The sequence below is a fragment of the Schistocerca gregaria genome, chromosome 3 (genome assembly GCF_023897955.1).
Source record: "Schistocerca gregaria isolate iqSchGreg1 chromosome 3, iqSchGreg1.2, whole genome shotgun sequence".
NCBI lineage: Eukaryota > Metazoa > Arthropoda > Insecta > Orthoptera > Acrididae > Schistocerca > Schistocerca gregaria.
The window spans coordinates 246265346-246272923 of NC_064922.1; positions in this window are offsets into that span (position 1 = coordinate 246265346).

Consider the following 7578-nt stretch of genomic DNA (forward strand, 5'->3'; position numbering starts at 1 on the left):
GCACTAACTATTGATAGGCATATGGATAGCAAATGAAAGATTTTGATAGAGAACAAACAATATGGTGTTACAAAAAGGTACGGCCAAACTTTCAGGAAACATTCCTCACACACAAATAAAGAAAAGATGTTACGTGGACATGTGTCCGGAAACGCTTAATCTACATGTTAGAGCTCATTTTAGTTTCGTCAGTATATACTGTACTTCCACGATTCACCGCCAGTTGGCCCAATTGAAGGAAGGTGCTTGACTTCGGTGCTTGTGTTGAAGTGCCACTCATTGCTCTACAGTACTAGCATCAAGCACATCAGTACGTAGCATCAACAGGTTAGTGTTGATCACGAACGTGCTTTTGCAGTCAGTGCAATGTTTACAAATGCGGAGTTGGCAGATGCCCATTTGATGTATGGATTAGCACGGGGCAATAGCCGTGGCGCGGTACGTTTGTATCGAGACAGATTTCCAGAACGATGCTGTCCCGACAGGAAGACGTTCGAAGCAATTGATCGACGTCTTAGGGAGCACGGAACATTCCAGCCTATGACTGGCGACTGGGGAAGACGTAGAACGACGAGGACACCAGAAATGGACGAGGCAATTCTTCGTGCAGTTGACGATAACCCTAATGTCAGCGTCAGAGAAGTTGCTGCTGTACAAGGTAACGTTGACCACGTCACTGTATGGAGAGTGCTACGGGAGAACCAGTTGTTTCCGTACCATGTAAAGCGTGTGCAGGCACTATCAGTAGCTGATTGACCTCCACGGGTACACTTCTGCGAATGGTCCATCCAACAATGTGTCAGTCCTCATTTCAGTGCAAATGTTCTCTTTTCGAACGAGACTTCATTCCAACATGACCAAATTCTAAATTTTCACAATCAGCATGTGAGGGCTGACGAGAATCCGTAAGCAACTGTGCAATCACGACATCAACACAGATTTTCTGTGAACGTCTGGGCAGGCCTTGTTCGTGTTGTCTTGATTGGGCCCCATGTTCTTCCACCTACGCTCAATGGAGCACGTTATCATGATGTCATACGGGATACTCTACCTGTGCTGCTAGAACATGTGCCTTTACAGGTACGACACAACAATTTGGTTCATGCACGATGGAGCTCCTGCACATTTCAGTCGAAGTGTTCGTACACTTCTCAACAACAGATTCGGTGACCGATGGATTGGTAGAAGCGGACCGATTCCATGGCCTCCACGCTCTCCTGACCTCAACCCTCTTGACTTTCATTTATGGGGGCATTTGAAAGCTCTGGTCTACGCAACCCCGGTACCAAATGTAGAGACTCTTCGTGCTCGTATTGTGGACGGCTGTGATACAATACGCCATTCTCCAGGGCTGCATCAGCGTTTTTTTTTGTTTTTTTGTTTTTTTTTTTGTAACGGATGGGGCCCCTCCACGCCCACAAGTTCTACTGCCACCTCCGTATTACATGTTAGTTTTTGAATCAGGAGTCATAGGATGCGGGCTGTAATGTTATCCATGCGTCTGGCTAAGATTACTCATTAACATGGTCCATCAGGAGAAAGAGAGTGGACGAAAGCGATCGAAGGGTAGCGGTTGTAAGGGCAGAGGCAAAAAAGTGCCAAGGCAAGAGCCAAGGGAAAAAAAACCTCTGGGACAATAGGACGAGTAGTAAGGGCAGTAGCGCCTTGTTATATGCGACAGTGCATGCAAGGTGTGGTTATGTTAGTGCGAGGTATCGTGCATTGTCGCTGTTGGAGCTCGTTGCCGCGCTTGCTGCAGTTGCTGCGTCCCTGCAACAGTTCAAGTTCGTTGTAGATTAGTGGGCGATAGGTCATAGATCGGCTCACAGACGGTGTAGGGGGTGTGTGGCTGGTTTCCGTGCTGTGTACAGTACGGTTTCCCTGCGGTTGCCTGTTTTTCGGCTGGTCGAACATCTGGGGTTTCCAGTAATAACTGTGTTGCAGGGGCTCGCCAGTATTGTCGTGTTAGCGTTCTATGGACCATAGATGTTTAGTTCCTAGCCAGTAATGTCTTTGGTCTGTTATGCTTACATCTATGGTTGTGGTCGTAGTTACCCAGAGAAAGGATAAACGGGTTGGGCGAGTGTCTCGTGTTATTGTACAGCCGTGTGGAGAGTTTTTGGAATACTTGCAAGATAGTATCTAGCCGGTATTCCCGGTGAAGCTCCGCGATGTCTGTGTAGCGCGGAGCGTTGCTTATGATTTTGAGTACTTTGTTCTGTATGAGCTCCAGACGGCGCAGGCGAGTTGGCGCAGTGTATTCCCAGACAGGGGCTGCGTACGTCATCAGGGGTCGAATAAGTGTCATGTACATGGACCTAGACACCCTCCTGTTCAGTGTGCTACGCCTGTTAAGCATAGGGTAGAGGCATCAGCGCATCAGGGATTCCATGCGACGGAGGGTGGATGCATGTATCCTCGCTAACGGAGGACATTTTGAACATTTCCTCTAACAAAGTGTTTGAAGTCACGGTAGTACGTTCTGTTGCTGTGTGTTTCCATTCCATGATTAATGTGATTTGAAGAGGAGTAATAAAATGAGCTCTAACACGGAAAGTAAGCGTTTCCGGACACATGTCCACATAACATATTTTCTTTCTTTGTGTGTGAGGAAAGTTTCCTGAAAGTTTGGCCGTACCTTTTTGTAACACCCTGTATATCAGGCACTTAAGATACAATAAGTTTCGTGTACTTTCTGTAACATGTAGTTCCTCGTCACGACACAGTCTCAGACTCACTGTCTAGGGGACTATCAGACTTGTTCTCATGGATATTGTCGTGTCTTAGCTATGTTGTAGAGAGACCTGTCCGGAGAACCCATCCAGCGGCTTTTCATGCGACGGGCCCTTCCAACTGCCCAACACTAACTGTTGACAACCATTTGACCAACACTACACTAGCGAAAAACTTCTAACAATGAGTCCAACCAGCCACAGACTGCACACAGCGCAGTCAGTGATTTTAATACAGAGCGCTACGTGGTGTCACCAAGTTAAGCAGCCTACTTAAAAGATACCTAAACCGACAAGATGGAGAATAAAATGCATCTATACCACCATAGTTTTCCGATGACGTTGTTCTGTTACTTTTCTAGCTCCATATAAACTTTAGTGTAAGAGCTCTGTAGAGCAAGTTTTAAAGTCGATCTGACAGTCAATGATAAATGGAACGAAAAATGTGTAAACAACACATTCAACGAAACATTTTACAAATTACCAATGAAGTTAAGGATATCTGGATTGACACGAAAAGAAAGAAACTATCTGTATAATTTTTAAGTTTTCCTCCCACATTCTAGTAGCAATTGAAATATCATAGAGATGAACTACGATTTTCTTTAGTATCATCCCCCATAGAGCCTGATTGAGTGTCCTTGTAAATTCAAACTCACTGATACATTTGATGATGAACTATAGTTTCCAAATGATGAACTTTATTTCTGAAACTCATCTTAACTGTAATAGGTACAGGTGTACTAACCAAAGTGACATATGTAAGTTTGTGCTACACTGGGATATGAACCCACATTTCCCACTTATCACAAGTAGTCGCCCTACCACTTAGGTTAGCTGAGCACTCTTAATAATCTATGAGAAGGAACAGATACGTGGGTGACATGTGGAAGTTTGGGTCGGTCATGGAGAGCGTGCCTGGCTAGTCCAAGTGGTAAGGTGATGGCTCGCAGTCACTGTAAAATCCAGTTTCGAGTCCCAGTCCAGCACATATTTCCGTATGTCGCTTTAGGAAATAAATCTATACCTATTACAGTTACGTTGAGTTTCACGAATGAATTTCATTATTTGAAAACTGTAGTTCTTCATCAAATAATACATATAAGGCGAAAACGGATCCATCATAAAAATGACAACGATAGTTTACAACATCTCGTTGTCCTAATCCTAAAACCTGCACAGGAATTTCAAGTGCGAATAAGGATAAATGAATTGGTAATCTTTGAGAAGAAACCTATAGGTGTGTGACATGTGGAAGTTTGCGTCGGTCTAGTGTGTGTGCTCAGATAGCTCAAAAGGTAAGGCAACCGCTCACAGTAAGTGAGAAATCTGGATTCGAGTCCCAGTCTGTCACAAATTTTCATAGGTCGCTTTAGGTAGAACATCTATACCTATTGCAGTTGAGTTTGAGGAATACATTTCAACACATATTTAGCCCATAGAGCAAGACCATAGACTGGTAACTCTTACCAACGAACAAGAATTATGTGTATTTTTTGGACTCACAGAACAATGGCACCTGCCAGTATCGTGCAGTCAAATTTAGTGAGCTAAAATATTTTACTCCCAAATTGTTGACAAGCACATGATTTGATTCCTTTCAAGTTCTGTATACTGATATAAGTTCCTCACATCCAGAACTAATGTAATATCCATATTGGCCTTTTTACAGATACAGTAGTGTTGTTAACTGGATTGTGCTATCTTCCAATAATACCCTGTGGTATTATTTGGTTAACTTCAGCCTGGACATTGACCTTCAAACTCATTAGTATAAGGAAAGGTGTTTATAAAACTGGGCTCCTACTTTAATCTTCAATTTGCACTCGTACCTAATAATAATGCCATGTATCTCCAAAACTAAACATATCTACAGCACCCAAAATTGTCTCAATCTCGGGTTTTTGTTTAGGCTTAACATTCTCTGCTGTTTCACACTTTTCCAAACAAAACGTCTTCCGACTTCATTACTGCTCCTTGAGGCGATCAGTGTTCTGCGTAAAATTCCACTTCCATGATGAAGTGTCGCAGCTTGCGCTTCCTGCTGGCTGTTATTCTTATCTGTTCACATGAGCTGTTTCATGACATTGTTCATAGAGCACCCCTGTGTCATCAAATAAAAATCATCTGCCGACAATCCATGGCCGTGCAATTACATACGAAGGAATTAAATTTAGAATCTGATTCATAATTCCCTAAGATATTCATTTGATACTCATTGCCATTTTGTTGCAAGATAAGATGTTTGAAATAAAATGTAAAGAGACAAATACTTTGTATCTAGTTATGACAGAACAAAATATGCTTGACATTGTTCAGTAAGTTTTTCTTATTTTCATAACGTTGCCAAAAGTGGTGCGCGGATACGATTTTCTGCTCTGGTTTGGCAAATGGAAGTTTCCTGCAAGCCCATGCCTTCTATGTAGGAAAAATATCCATACCACAGAGTACCATCTTATTAGACGGTCGGCTAACCTTCCTTGCGTTTCAGAGGCACAAATACCTAACACCCAAAGAGAGATAAATAGCAGATACCTTGCTTAGTCTCATACCAGAGGTGGAGAAGAATGTACAACATTTTGTGGACAAAATTTCTGGAACCAATGTGCGACCATTAGCAGGAGCAGAATGAGTGACTTACCCTCTTATTTGGAGTGGTGTTACGTGATGAACAACTGCTGTACTTGAACGAGTGCGTGGTTTCTTACACCGAAAGGCAGAGGAATGCGTTGCTATGGATGGAAGTCACGTTGATCACCTCCCTTGAACAAGTCTTATAAATATATGTCACATGAAACTTCTCCCAAAATAAGTAATCACATCTCAAAAGATATGCATTCTCGAATATGTGCTTATTGGACTAGTTTTTCTCTTTTTGATGGCTGCTACTAACTCTCAGAATGTTCGACACTTTTTTAAAACCTAGTATGCGAGTATCTTCCACCTGGCCTGCAACATAAATTAGACAGGTGAAGTATCCTTTGACTTCAAGATGAATGTAATAATCCCAGTCCCAAAAATGACAGACGCTGACAGGTAATAATACTACTGAACCACCAGTTTGATAACTGATGGTTATCAAGCACTGACAAGATGTATTTATAAAAGAATTGTAAAACTCGTAGAAGCTTATCTAAGAGGTTAGTTTTGGTTCCATAGAAATGTAGGAACACGCGAGGAATTTTTTATCCTACGATTTACCTTAGAATACAGCCTAAAAAAAACCTACGTTTATGGGAATTGTAGGTTTACAATGAAGCGCCAAAGAAACCGGTGTAGGCATGGGTATTCAAATGCAGAGAAATGTAAACTGGCATTCTACGGTGCTGTTGTCGGCAACGCCTATATAAAACGACAGGTGCCTGGCGCAGTTGTTAAATCGGTTACTGCTGCTGCAATGGCAGATTATCAAGATCTAAGTGAGTTTGAACGTGGTATTATATTCAGCGCACGAACAATGGGACACAGCATCTCCGAAGTAACGATGAGGTGGAGATTTTCCTGTACTACCATTTCAAGAGTGAACCGTGAATATCAGGAATCCGGGAAAACATCAAATCTCCGATATCGCTACGACCGAAAAAGATCTTGCAAGAACAGCACCAGGGGCGACTGAAGAGAATTGTTCAACGTGATGGAAGTGCAACCTTTCAGCAGATTGCTGGAGATTTCAGTGCTGGACCATCATAAAGTGACCGCGTGCGAACCATTCAACGACACATCATCGATACGGGCTTTCGGAGCCGAAGGCCCAGTCGTGTAACCTTAATGACTGCACGACACAAAGCAAGGCCCATCAACACGTCTTCGTTTCAATTTTTGTCGAGCAGATGGACGTGTAGAGGTATGGAGACACCCTCGTGAATCCATGGACCGTGCATGTCAGAGGGGACTGTTCAAGCTGGTGAAGGCTCTGTAATGGCGTGGGGCGTGTGCAGTTGGAGTGATATGGGACGCCTGATAGGACTCTGACAGGTGACACGCACGTAAGCATCCTGTCTGATCACCTGCATCCATTCATGTCCATTGCGCATTCCGACGGACTTGGGCAATTCCAGCAGAACAATGCGACATCCCAGACATCCAGAATTTTTACAGAGTGGCTCCAGGAACACTCTTCTGAGCTTCAACACTTCCACAGGCCACCAGTCTCAGCAGATATGAACATTATTGAGCATATCTGGGATGCCTTTCAATGCGCTGTTCATAAGATATTTGCAGCGCCTCGTACTTTTAATGATTTATGGACAGCCCTGCAGGATTCATGATGTCAGTTCTTTCCAGCAGCACTCCAGACCTTAGTCGGGTCCATGCCACGTCGTGTTGCGGCACTTCTGCTTGCTCGCGAGGGCCCTACATGATATTAGGCAAATGTAATAGTTTCTATGGTTCTTCAGTGACATTGTTGACTGGAACAAAGTATTTGAGATTGCAATGTCGCTGATAACTCGCCGTGGAGCCCCTATAAGCTCCGATTCTGAAAGTAGGGGACATAAAAGGTTATATACACCTTGTGCAGGGACCAGACTGTAGTTATGAGTCGAGAGGCATGAAAAGGGGAGAAGTGGTGGAGAAGAGAGTCAGTCAGGGATGAAGTATATCTGCAATGTTATTCAATCTGTACTGTGAGGAAGCAATAAAGGAAATATAAGGATAATTTGTAGAAGAAGTTAAAGTTCAAGCTGATGGAATAAAAACTTGGAAGTTCGGGAATGACATGGTATTTCTGTCACACAAGGGAAAGGACTTGGAAAAGCAGTTGAACATAATGGGAAGTGTCTTGAAAAGAGATTATAGGTTGAACATCAACAAAAGTAAAATAAGGGTAATGAAATGTAGCCGAATT